The following is a 20,750-nucleotide window of genomic DNA, read 5'->3' as shown; positions in this document are numbered from 1 at the left end:
GGGGTAGTATAAGCTACAAGGTAAAATGATACGATACTTTAGATGTGAAACGAAGAAAAGCTAAGCCACAAAAGAAGTGACACTGTCAACAAAGAAAAACATTTTTTCAATGTTGTCTCACCCCAAATCTTTGGGATCATCGGCTCTGCGCAGTTGGATTGTTCCACCAACATTTTAACATCAACATTCTTTCATGGTGTGCCTGGGTATCTCGGCTGAAGATCCTAAAGAAAAGAACCTAAATTTCTTGTATGCTATTGCATGATCGTATAGTGTTGTGGCCGTAGCAAGAGCTCCAGGGAGCAGCTAGGATTGTGCTAAAGAGCTGCATGAGGCTCTGGAGCCGCGGGTTGCCGACCCCTGAACTAGCTCCATTTAATCTAAGGTGCATGTCATATGGGCTATCAATTGCAATGAAACGGCTTGAGTTAATTGACCTTGAGTCTCTTTCGTCTGCTATTTTGATTCTCATCATACATAAAACATCACTTAAATCTGCCATCATGTGTTATCCATTGCGCCACTCGCCCTACAACACTGTATTGACTGTAAACTTGTGTGGAAAACTGTCATTGCCCAAAGGAAGGCTGTTTAGCAACAGTGACCAGCAGACAAATTCAACAAGGTAATTTGATTATGCCATAACCCGGATTCGAATCGAACCAAAAAACGAACCGAAAGGAACCAATCAGATGGCCCGAATCCATGCACGGTGGATGGCGGCGGTGGTAAACAGTGATATTTGAGAAGTGAAATGAAGTTTATAGGATTTGCAGACAGTGTGGAATCATTATTTCAACAAAAGTAGGCAGGTGCATACATTTGGGCACCCCAAGAGAAAAATGACATAAATATTTAGTAGATCCTCCTTTTACAGAAATAACAGCCTCTAAACCAGGGGTCCTGAACCTGGAATCGGTCAAACTAGGGGTTCGGTGAGTCGGTCTCAGGGGTTCAGCAGAGCCTCTACTGGGGAGGTCCGAACACACCTGATTTATAAATTCGTGACAACGCATATCTGAACTGGTCTCGCAAAGGCAACAGCAGAAGTCACACTGATTTGCGGGTATGTCATTTGACGTAAATTCATGCATTGTGTTGGTTTTATTCTTTGAACAAGATGATGTTCATGCACGGCTCATTTTGTGTGCCAGTAAAAAACATCTATGTCTTGAATTTGAAAAAAATATATACATTTTTTTCACTAACGAGGGGTTCGGTGATTGCGCATATGAAACTGGTGGGATTCGGTACCTCCAACAAGGTTAAGAACCACTGCTCTAAACACTTCCTATAGCTTCCAATGAGAGTGTGGATTCTGGTTGAAGGAATATTGGACCATTCTTCTTGACAAATCGTTAACTCCAATAAACTTCATTTCACTTCTCAAATATCACTGTGTCTGTCTGCTATATGATATATTTAACTGAAATTGCTGATCCAAACAGCCAAGGATTTATAAAGAAAATGTTGAAATTGATTAGGGTTGCCCAAACTTTTGCATACGACTGTATATGACCAAAGATTTGAGGTCCAACCGAGACTAAAACTGAGATCACTGGATTCAGAGTCTAGAGCGCTCATGGAACCCTCAGGTGTAGGGAAGCATACGATTTCATGGCGCAGCACACAAGCTGTTGCCATTTCGCAAATTTTTCCCAACTAAATGACAAATTATTTGAGGTCCCACCGAGACTTGAACTCGGATCACTGGATTCAGAGTCCAGAGTGCTCACCATTACACCATAGAACCCTGGCAGTGACAGAAGGAGGAGCATAATTTTTCTGAGCACAATGCACTAAGGCGCTCATTTTACGAAATTGACAAAAGTAGTGGAGGCAGCGCTTACACACGCATAGTACTGAATTGGAATTTCCAAATTTGTGTTCCATGTAAATGACTACAAATTGAAAGTTCCACCAAGACTTGAACTTGGATTGCTAGATTCAGAGTGCTCACAATCACACCATGCCAACATTGATTAATTGATTGATTGATTGATTGATTGAACATTTATTGATCCCCGGGGGTTGGGAAATTCAGGCCCCATCAGAATCCATACCACAGAGCGGGTATACAACAGACACACAGATGGCATGAGCGCAACTCAATAGGCTCTCATAAGGCTGCCACACAACAGCGCCACAAAGAAAGCCTGTAAGTGCGAAAGATAAAAGCCGACAAAGCAAAGGAAAAAAGGCTAATCCCCACCGTCTGTTGTCTTCCGGGTTAGAGCACGCTGGCGTCAGATTTGTTGACTGCCGCTTCTGTCCCGGACCGTGTCCGTTACTTGTTTTTCGTTTTCCCGTTTTCAGTGCACCCGTCTCTTCTTTTATTTTTCTCGTGTTGTCTTCCGTCCACCTCGCATCCCCGCAGCTCCGCTCTCACCTATCTGTTTCCTCTCCCTCGGACTACCAACTACGTTAGCCAGCTAGCCAACAGCCAACTGGCCAAAACCACCACCGGACCCTCCTGCCTCCCGACTCGGAGCCTGTGGCCGCCGCCTGCTGTGGACTCGACGGCAGCTCTGGCCCGGCTCTCTGGCCTTCCGTTCGGCGTCCTTGGGGGACGGGCTCCACTCCCTGCGGGCTCGCCAACTGTGGCTCTGCTGTGTGCCGCCGTGGTGCGTTGGGGCCTGCCGTTCGAGCGGGTGCAGTCGAGGTCGACCGGCATCACCACCTGGTCCACTGCTGCTTCCACACGAGGCTGGGATCCTTCGCCGTCGCCGCTACATCTGACCGGCATTTCCCCGATGGCTCACCCATCTCCTCTTTTTGGACTACCAACCCCCCGTCACCCCCACCTCCCGTACTGGCAACCTCAACAACCTCCGCTCCCGCCCCTCCTGCTCCTCCATCCATCTCCTTCGCACTGCTGACCGATGTCTTGTTAACTATAACCTACTGTCTCTCTCCCCCCCCCTCCACTCTTTTTTATTCCATGTAAAGCGTCTTTGGGTTATTGAAAAGCGCTATATAAATTGAATGAATTATTATTATTATTAAAAGAGTAACAGCGGCCAACCAGCACCCCTCAATATCAGAGAACACCCCAAAACACACAAAATAGCCTCCACGGGGTCCATAAACAAGTGTAAGGACAGTCCAGTTCAACGGCGCCCAATGGACCGTGGTCGTGAATCGGTGAAAACATCACAAAACAGGCAAACGTGTGAGCAGCGTCCTGGGCACGTGCAGATGGACACCACGGGGCTAGCACGGCGAAGGTCGTTGGTTCCGACGAGCACGAGGCTGCGAGGCCAAGGCGAGGGACCCGTCAGCACCGGCCGGATAAGCAGGAAGCCGTCGTAGAGTTACGCCGGTCTCAACCGATTACTCGGTAATCCAGAAGAGCATTAGCTTTAAAACCATCCAAGATCTAAAGTAAGTTCCACCAGTTGACATTGTAACTCGGAGAACATGTGATTACTTTATCAAATACTATATGGCTCCTGTTTGCCGAGGTGTCCCTGGCACACTTTGCAAAGCAGACAACACTGACAAATAGATTTAGAAAATGTTGTTTCCACCCAGTCTCAAACAGGGGCTGTTTCGCGTCTGAGAAGAACATGATGACCACTACCGCTATGGAAACTGCTGTGACGTCCAAAGCATTTTGAGAAGCCTGGCAAAAGTTCAACAAAAGTGAGTGAGGAAGAAAGCAGGCACTTATGAACTTTTTGATTTGCTTTTCAAAACTGTGGCAGCAAAAGCAATTTTTCCATACAAAGAAATAAACTCCGCGTCGGGGAATTGAAGCCCGATTTGCCGAGCCCAGGCTGAGTCGTTTCGCTAAAGGGTACCTGATTTGAGACTGGGTGAAAACCAGGTTTCGCACTTTTCTTTAACTTTTGCCAGGCTCTTCAAAAGGCTATGTGTCAGCGCAGTTTCCATGGTGTAGTGCAGGGGTCACCAAACTACGGCCCGCGGGCCGGATACGGCCCACGGGACCGTTTAATCCGGCCCGCCAACCCTGAACAAATTGTATTATTAAACTTTTTTTTTTTTGTCATTTTGCCTGCAATGACTGCGTTTCCCCAGTAGATGGGGAAGCGCTCGCCTGCGCATTTACTACCGGAAGCCGTGTCAGAAAGCTCGGTGCACACTCACAAGTGCGTGTACGACGTACACTGTACGTACTCAGTAGTACGGACATGGCGCACTCGCGCTCTATTTGTATCAGTCCCGAATTTAGAGCGTGGGCTGTGACGACAGCATTCTTGTAATTCGCGCGCTGAGCTTTCAGATGCAGTTTTGCGCTAAAGCCACCCACAAACCTTCCCCTGGAATCCTTCCATTAAAATGAGTCGCCCAAGGAAAAGCAAGGTGGACACAGTGCCGAGCGTTTAAAAGAGAGTGGCCAATTTGGCTCGACGTACGCGACGTGACGTTCAGCCACATGAACGTCAACATCAACCCGTCACAGATCGAGGTAAACGGACCAACACTTCGGATCTCGCCTAAGAATTGCCACAACAAATTTTACTCCAGACTATGACGCACTAGCAAACTTTAACAAAAAAGACAGCGGTGTCTACAAGCCTACTGGAACCTACAAAAGGATTATAAGGAAGGAACACAAGAACTTTAAGAGACTGCTCATATGTGTCAGAGAGATTCTGCTCTGACAACTGAGCTGAACTTTTATCTGTTAAGATTGTGCATGGCACAACAGAAAGTTAATGTTCCATGGCTTTTTTTTCTATGAGGAACCCAGAGAGAGTTATTTAGTTATTATTTATTTCCAGTTTTTTCTGTGAAGAACTCAGAGAGGGTTATTTAGTTATTATTTATTTCATTAATAGTGTTATTATTTGTTTCCTGACTTTTTTTCTGTAAAGAACCTGGAAAGGGTTATTAAATAACCGTTATTTGGTTATGTGTGGCTTTCTGGAAAACAATACATTTTTTAAGCTCCCCTACGATCGTCACACTTTTTCTGTTACAAACTGACACCGGCCCCCCATCAGAGAAGGGAAAAGTTATGTGGCCCTCACAGGAAAAAGTTTGGGGACCCCTGGTGTAGTGGTTATCACATTCCCTCACACGCTGAAGGTCCCTGGTTGGAAACAAGTCTTATGATCCTTTTGATTTTAGACTCCGCGTCGGGGAATTGAGCCTCAGTTTGCCGAGCCGAGGCCGTGAATAGTATAGCTAAAACGGCCTGTTGCGTTTTGTTCAAGATGTCCATCGTTAAGCAAGTAAAACAAAAATGTGGAGTAACAGTTTTTGTAACAGATATTAGGTTGTTTAACGGCAGTCAGTGCACAAGGCACTTCAGCAGATGAAACAACAACGTCAAACTTCAAATCAGAAGGCTTTATACTGACCAAAAGCAGGAACTAGGAAGGGAATGGGAGGGAAGGATAAGGTCTGTTCTGTTATCACCTGAATGTCCTGTTATTTACTGAATGTTTTGTGACTATGTGTCATGGAACTTAACTGAGCTCTGTGTGCCGTGTCTGTGCTCACTGCCTATGTGTAAATGAAAGTCACAAAGCTCTGTGTGCTGTGTCTGTGCTCTGATTGAGCAACTATGTTTGGGTAAATTAGTTACACATTGATTGATATGTTTGTATAAACTAATAAGAGTATCTGCATATTGCTGTTGCTCCCTCTTCAGGCCCTAAACTGATCGCCATTCCATTCCATCCATTCCGTCCATTATCTGTACTGCGGGGGGTCGCAGGCGTGCTGGAGCCTATCCCAGCAGTCATCGGACAGTAGGCGGGGGACACGTTGTAACTGGTTGCCAGACAATCGCAGGGCACACAGAGACAAACAATCATTCGCACTTGCACTCACACCTATGGGCAGTTTGGATTACTAAATAGGCTGACCAAGCATGTTTTTGTGATGTGGGAGGAAAACCCGGGGAAAACCTACGCAGGCACGGGGAGAACCTAAAAACTCCACACAGGGAGCACCAGATCACAAGTCAAAAGTCCTTATATGATACAAATGGATTTGATTTCATGTCGAATCGTAAGCTTTGCATGTTTGAGTGGGGATTTGGGGAGGTTTCACCAAACATGTGAATGAATGAGGGAGTAACCGTAAAGATCTAAAACAGTGATGGTTGCTTCGGTTGTCGAACAAAATTCGGAGGTCGAACCTCGCGAGATGAGCCGGGAGGACCCGAGAAAACCCGACCGCGCGGCCCGGATGCCGACTGACTCCGTTGTTATTGTATTTTCGTTACTTTGAGGATTGTATCAACCCCTAATCATGCCGCCAAAGAAAGCAAGTGGGAGCAGTAAAGCCATCCTAAAACACAAAGACGCACTTAAAGCAATGCGACAGTGAGCCCCCGGCGCGCTGCGGTTGCGCGATCGGACCAAATTAAGCTGCCTGTGCACTGTTGTCCACTTAAATTTTGGAAAGTATATCAGGATTTTAAAAATATTTTCTAAATTTCAGCGACGGCTCTGTCACAACAATGCGACCAGCGCAGTGCAGTTGCGCGGTGGGCGACGTGCTACGGTAGCACGTTCGGCGGTGCGCTGCAGTTGCGCGATCGGACAAAATTAAGCTCCCTGCGCACTTGGGTCTACTTAAATTTTGGAAAGTACATCAGGACTTTAAAATTATTTTCTAAATTTCAGCGACGGCTCTGTCACAATAATGCGACCAGCGCGGTGCAATTGCGCAGTGGGCGACGCGCTACGGTTGCGCGTTCGGCGGTGCGCTGCAGTTGCGCTATCACCAAATATGCGCAAATGAAAAAAATGCTTAGAAAAGGCGGGGTTTTTTTGTCTTGAAACGGATTAAAAAAATCCATTATTTGTAATGGGAAATATAGATTCGGAATTCAACCGATTCGCTTCTCGAACCGCCTTCTGGAACGGATTGTGGTCAAAAACCAAGGTTTGACTGTTTTTTTGCTATTCTTGTTAAAATCGCACTTACATGTGAACTGGAAATGACAATAAAAACACATAGTGAAAGCCAAATTGAGCAAATTGGCTATTTTAGAAGTGTATGTCAAACTGGTAGCCCTTTGCCTCAATCAGTACCCAGGAAGTAGCTCTCGGTTTAAGAAAGTTTGGTGACCCCTGATCTAAAGAAACACAACGTTACAGACAGATGACAACACAAGATATTATATAAACCATCCTAACTACGAAAATTAATTAATATAGCCACAGTGTTTGAACACTTAAACAGCGACATGAAGACAGAGAGCAGTTCTGTCTAACCGCATTGCCTGTCAACATAGGCAGCCGTGTAATTACGCAATCCTCAGAGGAGGCGACAGGACGTTGGGTCCTCCGAGCAAATTGTCTTCGGTTTTAAAATAACTATAAAAATTCAGCGATTTTGGTTCAAAATGATACAAAATTATTGAAATTAAAAGGAAAATGACTTTATAATAAGAACAATTGAATTTGTTTTTCCCATTTTCATGGCGGCAGGGGAGGCGTGCCTTGCCTCCTCTGACCGCACGTCCCTGACCATAACTATGATCATGGGTTCTCCTCGTTAGCAGATTAAAATACTCAAACTGTTTCAAAGTATATTATAGCAAAACAAAATAATATTAAATAATCCAAAATTGTGTGTTGCTGTGTCACTCAGAACATGTTCATTTAGTCAATAACTCAAACTATTAATTTACTATGTCTGATAAATATGACTTTGGCACCATCTTCTGGTGAAGGTTTGGAACTGCAATAGAGGTTGACGAGATCAACCAGTCACCCCCCCTTTACCAGTTTAACAAAAGTTAATTTAAAGGAACTAACTTCTAGGTAACCTTTACTAGGCCCAAAACAGGTCACCCCTATGTCAATCTTTGTGTCAGGTTTAAGTACCATCAGACATTATTTTACAAGTCTCAAACCCCCGTACCACGGCCTGGGCAATAAACTGGACGAAGTCAGAGCCGAGCTGTCGATCGCCGAAATACTCATCATCAATGAGATTTCCATGGTGTCAAAAGACCTCTTTGCCTACGTGAATGCCAGGTTGAAACAAATCAAAGGAATTAATTTACCTTTTGGTGGCATGTCTGTTCTTGCTGTTGGAGATTTCTTTCAGCTCCCTCCTGTGAGACAATCCAAACCTCTGTGCGTGTACGATCCCACGCGGCTGGACCACTGGCGTGACAACTTCAAAACGATCACACTCAGTGACATCATGAGGCAGAAAGACGATGTTGCCTTTGCTGAACCGACTCCGCGTCAAAGAAAAGTCTGATGAACTGTCGGAACTGGACAGAGCTCTCCTTGCGACGAGGTACACTTCCCCTGGAATGTGTCCAAAGCATATTCTGCATGTTTTTGCCACCAATAAACAGGTGGATGGCCATAACTCCGCGATGCTGAATCTGCTTCATAAGGACATTGTGCAAATTGACGCAGATAACTACAAGAAAGACAAAGGAACTGGCAGAATGGCAAGGCAAGCTTCCCCTGTGCAAGGCGCTAAGAATGAGCTCCCGGACTCAATCAAAGTTGCCTTCGGTGCTCGTGTTATAATCACACGCAATATTGATGTTCAAGCAGGTCTGTGCAATGGGATGTTTGCAAAAGTTGTCAAATTGGTGAACTATCCAAATGAAGCACGTGTCCAGAAACCTGGGTTTATTAAATAAACCGGAATTGACCTTATTTCAACAAGAAGGGCCTTAAATGAAACCAGAAGTGACCTAAATATAACATTTGCTCTAACCTTTACAATTTTTGTCCGATTAGACCCGTTTCAACTTTTGAACTCCAAACTGAACCTCTTGAACCTGTAGTTTTCGTTTTGTTCCAAATTTAAAAAAATGTTGGCGCAATATTTTTTTAAATTCCCATTCATGGTCTTCGCCTTCACACGCAATTTCTCCAGAAATTGCATTTTCTAGTTATTTTTCTAGTTTATACCATTTGGTCCTTGCAAAAGTTAAAAAGCATTCAAAAGTAAACGCAACTGAAAATATTTCGTTTCTTGAAATTCTACTGACATAATTCCATTTTACACTTTAATTTAATCCTTAAAATGTGACGACCTGTTAACCAGATTTAACATTTCTAGCGTTTCTGATAATAAAAAAAAACACCCATCAAAAGATGTTTAAAGAGTGCCATGAATTTTTATTTTGGATTTATAACATATTGAATATCTAATATCATGTTTGACAGTGTTTATAAAGTTTGGAACATTTACCGAAAATGCGATCACGTCAAGTGCATCCATCCTAGCTCTGAAAATGGCGACTCTCGAAGGCCCGCCGAGAAGATTCCCCGTATCATGATGGACAGGGAACCTACAAATTATTCTTTTTATATCTCTTTAGTGGGTTTAAAAGGAGAAGTTGAAACCATTTTGTCCAACTAGAACGCGACCACGAGCCACGTCCAGACGTTAGTTAGCCACCTAGCAGGTTAGCATAGCTGCTCTTTCATGTTCGAAGTGCGTAATATCCGGTGATGTAGCAAAGGCAATCCCTGTGTTGTGATTGGCTGATGAGGAGGCCTTTTTTTTTTTTTTTTTTAAGTATGCCTCAATGATAACGCCGATCATAACGGATAGACATCATTTTGGAAGTCAGGAACTCATCGATCAGACGCACGAAAATTAACCAACGCCGATTTAAAGATGATGCAAAACCGTCAAAAACAGGTAGGGAAAAGTTTTAGACCCAAATAACTTCAATAAAGAAACGTTTTCGCATTAATAACTTTTCTGAAACTTATTGGAACATGCACAAACTTGAAGACACAATTACAATTCGGGACGGAAAAACTCAACTGAAAACTAAAATGTTTAATTTAGTGTTCCAGATGTTTAATGAGGAATTGCAGCCAGATTTGAATGAAGATTAAAGTATGAACAACTAATGCAAACTCTGGATTTTGAGGAGAATCATGCACGAGAACATGAAAAATGGAATAGTTACATGTTTCTCATAAAACAATTAATAACTTTTTTTTGCAGATTCTGGATGCACACTTGGTGGAACCTTGGTGCCACCTGCCTGATCGAGTGATGTAAGTAACAACTGTATATCATATCATGTTTCTATCGTCAACATTTCTGCAGTCTAACGTTCGTATTTTTCTGTAGCCTTGGACACTTGTCCAATAACATACGACCACCAGGATGTTACCTGCTCACTCCGATCTTACCACCAACACCCCAAAATGCACGGTAAATCCTCAGTTTCTGCAAAATGTATTCCTTTGAATGCCCACATGATGGTGACATGCGTTTGCTTGTGCTTTTGATTTTCCAGCTGGACAAAAGAACCCCAGACTCCTTCCAAGCCGTATATCAAAAAACCACCGAACGCGTTTATGTTATTTATGAAGGAGCAGCGGCCTTTTGTCAAAGCTCAACTTGAAAATTCAAGCGGAGAGCGTACAGACAGCGCATCCGTTAATAAAATCTTGGGGCAGATGGTAAGTACGATGCGCACGCATTCACGCGCGCATGTTTTTTTTTGACACTTTCTCATTAAATCCACAGTGGAAGTCGCTCACGCAGGACGAGCAGGAAAAGTACTTTAATGAATCGGATTGGCTCAACCAGATCCATGCCAGCTTGCACCCGGATTGGTCCTGTCGAGATAACTATGTGAGTTAGAATCCATCGGAACAATTAAAAAAAAAAAAAAAAGTGTTTTTGTGTGAAATGACATGATTTTGTGTTTTGTGCAGGGTCAAAAGAAAAAGAGAGTGTGGTGCAGTACCAAAAAATCGGAACGCACTAATAATGTCCAACCGCATGCTTCTTTGATGGGCAATAATAATACAGGTACGTCTCAGAAAATGTTTCTTTGAATTTTTTGAACCGATCACCTGACAGAGCGTGTCAATCCAAACTGAGCATTCTGTTTAGTGATGGAAGACTCGCAGTGAATCTCATCTCGGGAGTGACTGCCGTTTTTGTGTTTGCAGTGCGTGTACCTGACATCCCCGCACCGGCACCCCCCCTCTGTCACGTTCAGCCACTTTGAGGCACGCAAAGCGGACCTGACTGGCCACTTGGCGGTGCCGAGGCAGCCCTTCTTGCCAGATACGAGCATTTGGCAGGCAGGGCCTAATGAGGACCCTGGCTGCACCATCGGTAGGGGTTTTGAGTTGCCTCCATCTTCGTCCTCATCCTCATGCATCGGCAGCCTGTATGAGAACGACCTGACGACCTCCGGCCTATTTAAGGAGTTGGAGGAGCTGGAGATGTCCACTAGCTCCTTCTGGGATTCACCCTTGTGTAGCAGCAGCTTGCATGAGGACGAGGACGACCTGACCTCCGGCCTATTTAAGGAGTTGGCCGAGGTGACCTCGGACTGCTTTTCGAGTTCACCCTCAGACACCAGCAGCCTTCATGAGGACGAGGAGGATCTGACCTCTGCCCTTTTTAGGCAGCTGGTAGCTTTGCAGGCAGCTGAGGCGTCCTCAGCCTCCTTTTTGTCTTCCTACCTCATTTAGGGCATGGAAACAGAGACACAATGAATTGATTCTTTTTACGAATGTTTTGATATACATGATAGATTTCTTCTTTTTATCTGCTTCTATATAATCTATTAACTGTTTCCTTTTAACTCTTTTAATGACCGATTGGTCTAACTTTATTCTTAATATTTTACAATTGCAATTTACCATTGGTTTACAAAAGTTGTTTTATCTGTTTTATCTATTTTTAAAACGAATTTTATTCGGTGTAAATTTCCCTTAAACACAAATGCACTTGATTTTGAGAGGTGGCTCGCATAATCCAAAATCTTTTGTCCATCTATCTGTCACAGCATTTTGGCGAAAGTCAAAATGTCTTCTCTACCTGGATGTCCTAATATTAAGAAGAGTATTTGTATCTTTAAAGAGAAATAGCTCCTTTACCATATCCATTGTCAAAAGGAACAGAGAAAGGTATGAGAAACACAGTCGAGACATTGAAGATGCCATCCAAGAGATGGAGGACAGTGGGCTCGTCATAAACGAATGGCGCCACCTGGCTCCCGAGAGTGAGTTGCAAAGACTCGAATGCGTTGAGGAAATCAACACGAGAGGACCCAAATGACACCGTGGAGGAAAATGTCCCGGACTATAACGTCAGGTCCGAAACAACACAAATGTCCAGAGATGGGACCAAGTCACACATGTGCAAGTCTCAAGTAAGTCTCAAGTCTTAACCTTCAAGTCTCAAGTAAGTCCCAAGTCATTTTTGTCTTGGGCAAGTCAAGTCAAATCAAGTCCTTAAATAGGTCAAGTCAAGTCCAAGTCAAGTCTTTAAATAGGTCAAGTCCAAGTCAAGTTAACTGTAGTTTTTATTTATTAACTTGCTCCATATTAAGTCATATTTACTTAATTAAGTTTCATCATCATATTCATTGCATTAAAGCTATATATACACACACCTATTTAGATAAATGAAAAGCACTTATTTGGCAGAATGGCTCTTCAGATGACGGACAAAGTTTGAAGTTGTCGTCTGGCTGTGCGAAATGTTTTTGCTGCATATCACGCACTGTGCTGTCCGTCTTTTGCCATCATAAAAGTAATTGCGATAGCCGAAGGTGTTGACTCGCGGTACCGCTCCCGCTGACATGTTTGCGCATGTCTGATATAAAGGGGCATGATTCTCCAATAAACACGTTCGGTAGGTAGACAGGGCACGACTGATTGAGTGACAGGGTAGTGATCCAATCATGACAACGCCATTCTCAGCCTGCGCTCCTACTGTGTTATCGATATTATTTTTTTTAAATGTATTATTAATTTTATATTCAAATTGAAAACATAAACTAAATAACACTGAAGTCATTCAAGTCATCGTGTCTCAAGTCAAGTCAAGTCCCGAGTCTTTATCTTCCAAGTCCAAGTCGAGTCTCGAGTTTTTTCATTTTTTGTCAACTCAAGTCACAAGTCATCAAAACGTCGACTTGAGTCCAAGTCACAGTGACTCGAGTCCCCATCTCTGATGTTGTATTATAAAACTAGACTTCCTCACCAACAGACCTCAGTCAGTTCGGGTCGGACAGAACACCTCAGATGTCATCACCCTCAGCACAGGCTCCCCTCAGGGCTGCGTCCTGAGCCCCCTGCTGTTCACCCTGATGACACACGACTGCGCCTCCAGGTTCACCACCAATCACATCGTGAAGTTTGCAGACAACACAACGGTGGTGGGCCTCATCAGAGACAACAACGACCTGGACTACAGAGAGGAGGTGGAGCAGTTGGTGGGCTGGTGCAGAGACAATAGCCTGATCCTGAATGTGGAGAAGACGAAGGAGATCATCGTCGACTTCAGGAAGAACCAGCCTCACCACGCTCCACTGATCATCGACAGCTCAGCTGTGGAGGTGGTCAGCAGCACTAAATTCCTGGGGGTCCACATCACAGACGACCTCACCTGGACTGTGAACACCACAACACTGGTCAAGAGGGCACAGAAGCGCTTGTACTTCCTGCGGAGGATGAGGAGAGCCCACCTGCCCCCACCCATCATGAGGACGTTCTACCGAAGCACCATAGAGAGCATTCTGACAAGCTGTCTCTCAGTGTGGTGTGGAGGTTGCAGCGCCTCCGATTGGAAGAACCTGAGGAGAGTGGTGAGGACAGCAGAGAGGATCATCGGGGCTCCTCTCCCCCCCATTCAGGACTTGTCATCCCAGCGCTGCGTGTCCCGAGCCCGTAATATTATCAGTGACCCATCACACCCCCACCATGGACTGTTCTCCCTGCTGCCCTCTGGGAAGAGGTTTCGCAGCATCCGCTGCAGGTCCACCAGGTTCTGCAATAGTTTTTTCCCTGCTGTCGTCAGACTGTTGAACATTCAAACTTAGCATTCCTCTGCACACTTGTAAATACTGTTTTTGTCTCCTGCACTGTTTACATACTTTATCACTGCTGCACTTTGTACTTTATACTTATCTTATTTCATATTTTTATATAGAATGTCACTTTTTAACCAGCCGCAATATCACTACTTTGTTGAAAGCCGTATGCAATGAAATTTCGTTTTGTGTACACCCAGTGTTGACAAAATGACAATAAAGTTTGTCTAAGTCTAAGTCTAAAAGGGTTTTAGATATTTGTGGCTCCAGACAGGTATGTTTTTTGTATTTTTGGGCCAATATGGCTCTTTGAACATTTTGGGTTGCGAATCCTGACCTAGGGTTAGGGAGGCCAACTATGGTTTCAAACTAGGGCCAAGGTTTCCAACTGGGGTTTCCAACTGGGGTTTCCAACAAGGATGAGGGTTTCCAACTGGGGCTAGAGTTAGGGCTATATAGAAGCGTGTCCCGTGTGAGGGTCGAACTCACGACCTTCAGATTATGAGACTGACGCTCTACCACCTGCGCCAACGAGGCTATGCACTTGCATTTTGACAATTGTTTTTTACTGTAAAACTAATTCAACCACAGCCCATTTCCATTAAACTGAACTTGGCTAGGATTTCCAACTAGGACGAGGGTTTCCACCAAGAACTAGACTGTGTAAAAAGCATGCCCGGTGTGAGGATCAAACTCACAACCTTCAGATTACGAGACTGACACGCTACCGCCTGCGCCGATGTGGTGCCTGTCCTAAAATGCTATTTTACTGTCAAATTGATTCAACCACCGGCCATTTCCATCAAACTGAACTTCATCAAAAGAAAAAGTTACTTTTGTCTGAGCATTCTCAAACTAGGGTTTCCAACTCGGGTTCGGGTGTCCAACCAAGGTTTCCAACTGGGGCGAGGATTTCCAACTAGGGCTCGAGTTAGAACTAAATAAAAGTGTGCCTCGTGTGAGGGTCTAAGTCACAACCTTCAGATTATGAGACAGACACGCTACCACCTGCGCTAACGAGGCTATGAATGTTAGGTTTTACAAGCTATTTTACTGTAAAATTGATTCAACCACCGGCCTGTCAAACTCAACTTCATGGACAGAATACTTTATTCTATTCTGAGCAACCTGCTATCTTCTGTAATTGACTATGATTTTACTGTGGACTATGGAAAACAGTGCCGTGTATGAGGGTCGAGCTCACAACCTTCAGATTTTGAGACTGATGCACGACCACTTGCAACAAGGTTATATGTCAATTGCATTACAATTCTCTTTTACTGTAAATTGATTAATCCACAGGCCATTTATGTCTGTAACAACTGTGAACACTTGCCACAAGGCTGCAGTCATCAGAAGTCGTTGCCATGTTTCACTTGGTACAGTCATTCACATGGCTATGTGGCTTAAAGGATAAGGCGTCTGACTTTGGATCAGAAGATTGAGGGTTCAGGTCCTTTCATGGTCATTTTAATATAATTCATATGAAATCAATTACTTTATTTCAGTCTGAACCAACTCTTGTATACTGTCGGAAAGGGTTTTGGTCTCTGATTTCTTTTGTTGTTGTGCTGACTCCCCCCCAATCTCCGTTTTCAGTGCAACAAAGAGACAAAAAAAAAAAAAAAATGCTTTCTCTATTGCACACTAGAGCCAGCGTTTCCAACTAGGGCTAGGATTTCCAACTAGGGTTCCAACTCGAGGTAGGGTTTCAAACTAGGAATTCCAACTGGGGCAAGGGTTTCCAATTAGGGTTTCCAACTCGGGCTGGGGTTTTGAACTAGAGACAACATTGAACAGATGCCACTTGTTGGGAACCTTTAAATGTTTAGTCTTATCAACGAATGTGTTTCAGAGGCCAGATTTAAAACGTGGCTGCTGGTTTTCGTGAACCGAACCCATTAAAAAAAAGTGAAAGAATGAAACAATTCTTAATAGGAGAAACCCGGTTAGCTCAGTCGGTAGCGCATGAGACTCTTAATCTCAGGGTCGTGGGTTTGATCCCCACATTGGGCAGCCCACACTTGTTGGGAACCTTTGGTTCTTTAGTCTTATGATGTGTTTCAGAGGCCACACTTTAAGCATTCCTCTATTTGCCCTAACCCATTAAAAAAAAACTGAAAAAGTAAAACAATTCCAAGGTCAAAAAGCCTGGTTAGCTCAGTCGGTAGGGCATGAGACTCTTAATCTCAGGGTCGTGGGTTCAAGCCCCACATTGGGCGTCCTTGCTTGTTGGGAACCATTGAATTTTTAGACTTATCAAGGCCACACTTAAAACAGGGAGTCTTTCACATGGCGATGTGGCCTAATGGATAAGGCGTCTGACTTCGGATCAGACGATTGAGCGTTCGAGTCCCTTCATAGTCAATTTAATGTGTCGTGCTTTGAAATCAACAACTTTACTTCAGTCTGAACCAACTCTTGATTGATTGATTGAACTTTATTCATCCCACAGCGGGGAAATTCCCTTGTCACAGCAGCGCATATGAGTGCAAGAATAATACGAGTGCAAGAATAAAACAAGTGCCAGAATTACAAAAAAGGGTAAATAACAGACAAGGATAAACACAAGTGCTGCTAGTAGAGACGAAACACATTCATTTTATCAGGTGGCATGCATGTTGTAAAGTCTGACAGCAGAGGGAATGAAGGACCTGCGGAACCGTTCCTTCCTACACCGAGGGTGCAAAAGTCTGCCGCTAAAGGAGCTGCTTAGGAACCGCACAATCTCATGGAGGGGGTGAGAGGTGTTATCCATGATAGATTTAAGCTTAATCAACGTCCTCCTCTCACCCACAACCTCAACGGAGTCCAGGGGACAGCCCAGAACTGAGCTCGCTCTTCTGACCATCTTATTCAGTCTCCCCCTGTCCCGGTCCGTACTGCCCCCACCCCAGCAGACCACAGCGTAGATGATGGCCGAGGCCACCACAGAGTCATAGAAGGTCCGGAGGAGAGCCCTGCACACACCGAAGGACCTCAGTCTCCTCAGCAGGTGGAGGCGACTCTGGCCCTTTTTGTACAGGATATGGATGTGATCAGTCCAGTCCAGTTTGTTGTTAAGGTGAACACCCAGGAATTTGTAGTTCTCCACTACCTCAATGTCCGATCCCTGGATATTCACCGGAGTGAAGATGGGTGCTGTCCTCCCGAAGCTCACAATCAACTCCTTCGTCTTGCTGGTGTTCAGCTGAAGCTGGTTGAGCTCACACCAACTGACAAAGTCCTTGATGACCAACCTATATTCCAGATCATTCCGCTCCGCGACATTTCCAACAATGGCCGTGTCATCGGAGAACTTCTGGATGTGGCAGTGAGCGGTGTCGTGGGTAAAGTCTGAAGTGAACAGGGTGAAAAGGAAAGGAGAGAGCACCGTACCCTGGGGGACACCAGTGCTGCAGCGCACCACGTCGTACTCACATCGATGTAACCTCAAATACTGCGGCCGGTCGGTGAGGAAGTCCGTTGTCCATACAGCCAGGCGCTCGTCCACACCCGCCTTCTCCATCTTCACCCTAAGCAGTGACGGTTAGATGGTGTTAAAAGCGCTGGAGAAATCGAAGAACATGATCCTCCCAGTGCTCCTGTTGTCCTCCAGGTGAAGCAGTGTTCTGTGCAGTAAATAAATCACTGCATTGTCCACCCCAACACCAGGCCGGTAAGCAAACTTCAGGGGGTCCAGCTGCGCTCCCACTAGGGAACGCAGGTGACCCAGGATGATCCTCTCCATAGTCTTCATCAGGTGGGAAGTCAAGGCAATAGGCCTGAAGTGGTTAGGCTCCTTGGGGCACGGCACCTTTGGTACAGGGACCATGCAGGAGGTCTTCCACAGTACTGGGACCTTGTTCAGGCTCAGGCTCAGGTTGAACAGGTACCTGACCACACCGCTCAGCTGGTCCGCACAGTCCCTGAGCAGTCTCGGCCAGATGCCGTCTGGGCCCGGGGTCTTCCCTGCTTTGATCTTTCTGAGGTGACTCCTCACCTCAAGATCTGTAAAGGAGAGGGGGATGTCGGAAGACCGGGGTGATGGAGTGGAGACAGAAGAGTGACTCGGGGGGGGGGGGCTGGAGTGTCGAAGGTGGCAGAATGAGATGCGGATCGAGCTGAAGGGGTGGGGGGGAGGCGGAATCAAATCTGTTGAAGAACAGATTGAGTTCATCCACCCGGTCCTTGTCCCCATAAGCTGGTTTCCGATCAGCCCCTTTACCATGGCCCGAGATGGACTGCAGACCCCTCCATTGTCAGTTTACAGTTCATCAAAAACCAAAAGGAAAAATGCCAAGTTTTCTCTGTTGCAGATGTTTTGGTGTGTTGATCACTAAAACAATGTTAAACTGAGGAGGCCTGAAAGCACTGCTTTAACAATTCAGGAATATACAAACGTTTTGTGTGCCAAATCTTCATTACAGCCAATAGCAGAATCCTGATTAAAGGTACAAAAAGACTGACAATGACTCTGTGTTTCCACTGGTTCTTCTCTGCAAGTTCTCTGCATTTCCAGTGCAGGATGGCGGAGATCACAGAGGGGCTCAACGGTGTGGTTTGTCACATCGATGATCTGTTGGTGTGGGGGCGGGGCCAGGAAGAGCATGACACTCGACTTAATGCCGTGCTACAAAGACTGGAAAAAGCAGGCATCACACTGAATGTGGACAAGTGTGAAATCTCCAAGAGCGAAGTAGTCTTCCTGGGCCATATCATCACAGCCGCAGGCATCCGCCCTGACCCAAAAAAGACAGATGCCATCACAGACATGACAGAGCCCACACATGTGAGTGAATTAAGGAGTTTTCTCGGCATGGTCAACCAGCTGGGAAGGTTTATTCCCCAGCTAGCTGAAAAAGATAAACCGCTCCGTGACCTCTTCTCAAAGAAAAACTGCTGGGTCTGGGACGTGGACCAGGCAGCAGCGTTTGAAGACCGAAAGAAAGCTCTGTCCTCTCCTCCGTTGCTGGCTATGTATGACCCGGGCAGAGACACCAAAGTATCTGCTGATGCATCATCGTATGGGTTGGGGGGCGTAATTCTCCAGAAATGGGGGGAAGGATGGAAGCCTGTGGCTTACGCATCACGGTCACTCACTCCAACTGAGCAACGATACGCACAGGTGGAGAAGGAGGCTCTGGGCCTCACATGGGCCTCACATGGGCCTGTGAACGGTTTCGGGATTTCCTCATCGGAAAGGAGTTTTGCCTGGAGACCGACCATAAACCCCTTCTCAGCCTGCTCGGAGCCCAAGCACTGGATCTTTTGCCACAGAGAATCCAGGGTGTCAGGATGAGGCTGATGCGCTACTCATACTCCATCGTGCACGTACCAGGAAAGTCGCTTTGGACGGCAGACACACTTTCACGTGCACCTGTAAAATTACGCATGTCCACTGATGACCAGGAGCTGATGGAGAGCACAAACATATTTGTGGACTGTTAGGGTTTACAGATTATCTTGATCGTATGATTATGTTGGAATGTAGACTAGAATTATTAACTTTGTTTAAACCTTTCCTTGACTCTGAAAAGTTTAACCATTCAGTTGTTGAAACTTTCCAAATGGTGTGGAAACATTCTTGCTTAGTTAGTCATCTAAAATGCTCCACTAGTTTCTGTTTCCACGACCTTGTAAAACAATGAGCTGGGACCCTCCGCACTGATTAACCAGTTGCTGAGGTGACCACCAAACATGTCCAATGTCACCCCCACCCTGCTTGTTCTTAATAAATATGCTCTTGCAAGAGGCCTGAGCCAGACCTCATTCGATCATCGCTGTACGCACAGCGACGAATGGTTCTCCATTTGCAAATGCTTAAAAAGGGCATACTGTCTCCCGTGTGGTTCTTGCAAAAATAAGTTAGAGTGAGCACCACTCTAACAGACTGTGTCACTGAGAGTCTACCTGTCAGCTCATCATATACAGAAAACCTGAAAGAGCAGTTGAAAGCCGACAGTGTCTGCTCGCGTGTCATGACCATGTGCATGGAAGGATGGCCAGCACATGCAAAACAGGAACCAGCGCTGAAAAACTACTGGCCGGAGCGAGCTACATTAACAGTGAAAGATGGCTTACTGCTAAAGGACACACGACTGGTAATACCTTCTGCAATGAGGAACGACGTGCTATTCAAATTACACGAAGGACACTTAGGTGTCGTGAAATGTAAAGCACGTGCACGTCAATCTGTGTGGTGGCCGGGACTCAGCCAGCAAGTGAACGAAATAATACTGAACTGCAGGACATGCATACAAGAGCGACACAACCCAAAAGAGTCACTCATGCCATCAGGGTGCCCTGAAAGACCTTGGCAAAGGTTAGGAACAGACCTTTCTACACAAGAGGCAGAATAATCCTCTAAGGTCTGATGAAACAAAGGCAGTCTACCCTATGATCTCTGGAAAAAGGGAGATGTGGTATTATCGTATGTTGAAACTATAATATTATATAGTGCAGCGGTGGCCAACCCGCGGCTCGCGAGCCGCATGCGGCTCTTTGGCTGGTTTCATGCGGCTCTTTTACGTTCATATCAACATTTGTGTTTATTTTTCGTGCGTATTTGCTTCGCTTGAGTTCAATATGGTATTTTGGTCAAACGCGCATGCGCGTGAGGTGAAATCCCGCAAAGGAGGAGGGACAAACAGAGCGATTGATTTTGCTGGCTTTTTAATGAATGGCGACTGTGACTACGGGGGCCCATTAGGTCCAGAAAAGCTTAAAGTTGTTTTTTGTTGAACGCTATGGCAAGCCATTCTGCCTGATATGTCGGACATCATTGGCGCATTTAAAAGCTTCAAACGGTCAGCGCCACTTCAGCTCACTTCATGCCAATATCGATAAGGACTTTGCAAAAGGGACTGAATTTCGCAAGCACAAGTTTGGAGACTTTGAAAAGTCTGGCAAAAAAATAGGTACAGTTTTTCAAAAAAATTACGAAGCACTCAGAGACTGTCACACTTGCATTGTTTCAACTGGCTTGGAACATTGCACGGGCTAA

General features: G+C 45.3%; 3 non-coding genes across 3 annotated transcripts; 1 reads left to right on the top strand and 2 right to left on the bottom strand.

The window, feature by feature from the left end:
- Positions 1 to 1,681: 1,681 nt before the first annotated feature.
- Positions 1,682 to 1,753, bottom strand: trnaq-cug. Its single transcript has one exon. It is a non-coding gene; the product is annotated as a tRNA-Gln (tRNA).
- A 12,476-nt stretch (positions 1,754 to 14,229) lies between these two features.
- trnam-cau lies at positions 14,230 to 14,302 on the bottom strand. The gene has a single exon. It is a non-coding gene; the product is annotated as a tRNA-Met (tRNA).
- A 1,612-nt stretch (positions 14,303 to 15,914) lies between these two features.
- On the top strand, positions 15,915 to 15,987 carry trnak-cuu. The gene has a single exon. It is a non-coding gene; the product is annotated as a tRNA-Lys (tRNA).
- The last annotated feature ends 4,763 nt before the right edge of the window (positions 15,988 to 20,750 follow it).

The sequence above is a fragment of the Syngnathus acus genome, chromosome 19 (assembly GCF_901709675.1).
Source record: "Syngnathus acus chromosome 19, fSynAcu1.2, whole genome shotgun sequence".
Classification (NCBI taxonomy): Eukaryota; Metazoa; Chordata; class Actinopteri; order Syngnathiformes; family Syngnathidae; genus Syngnathus; species Syngnathus acus.
This window is presented reverse-complemented; position numbering and strand designations above follow the sequence as displayed.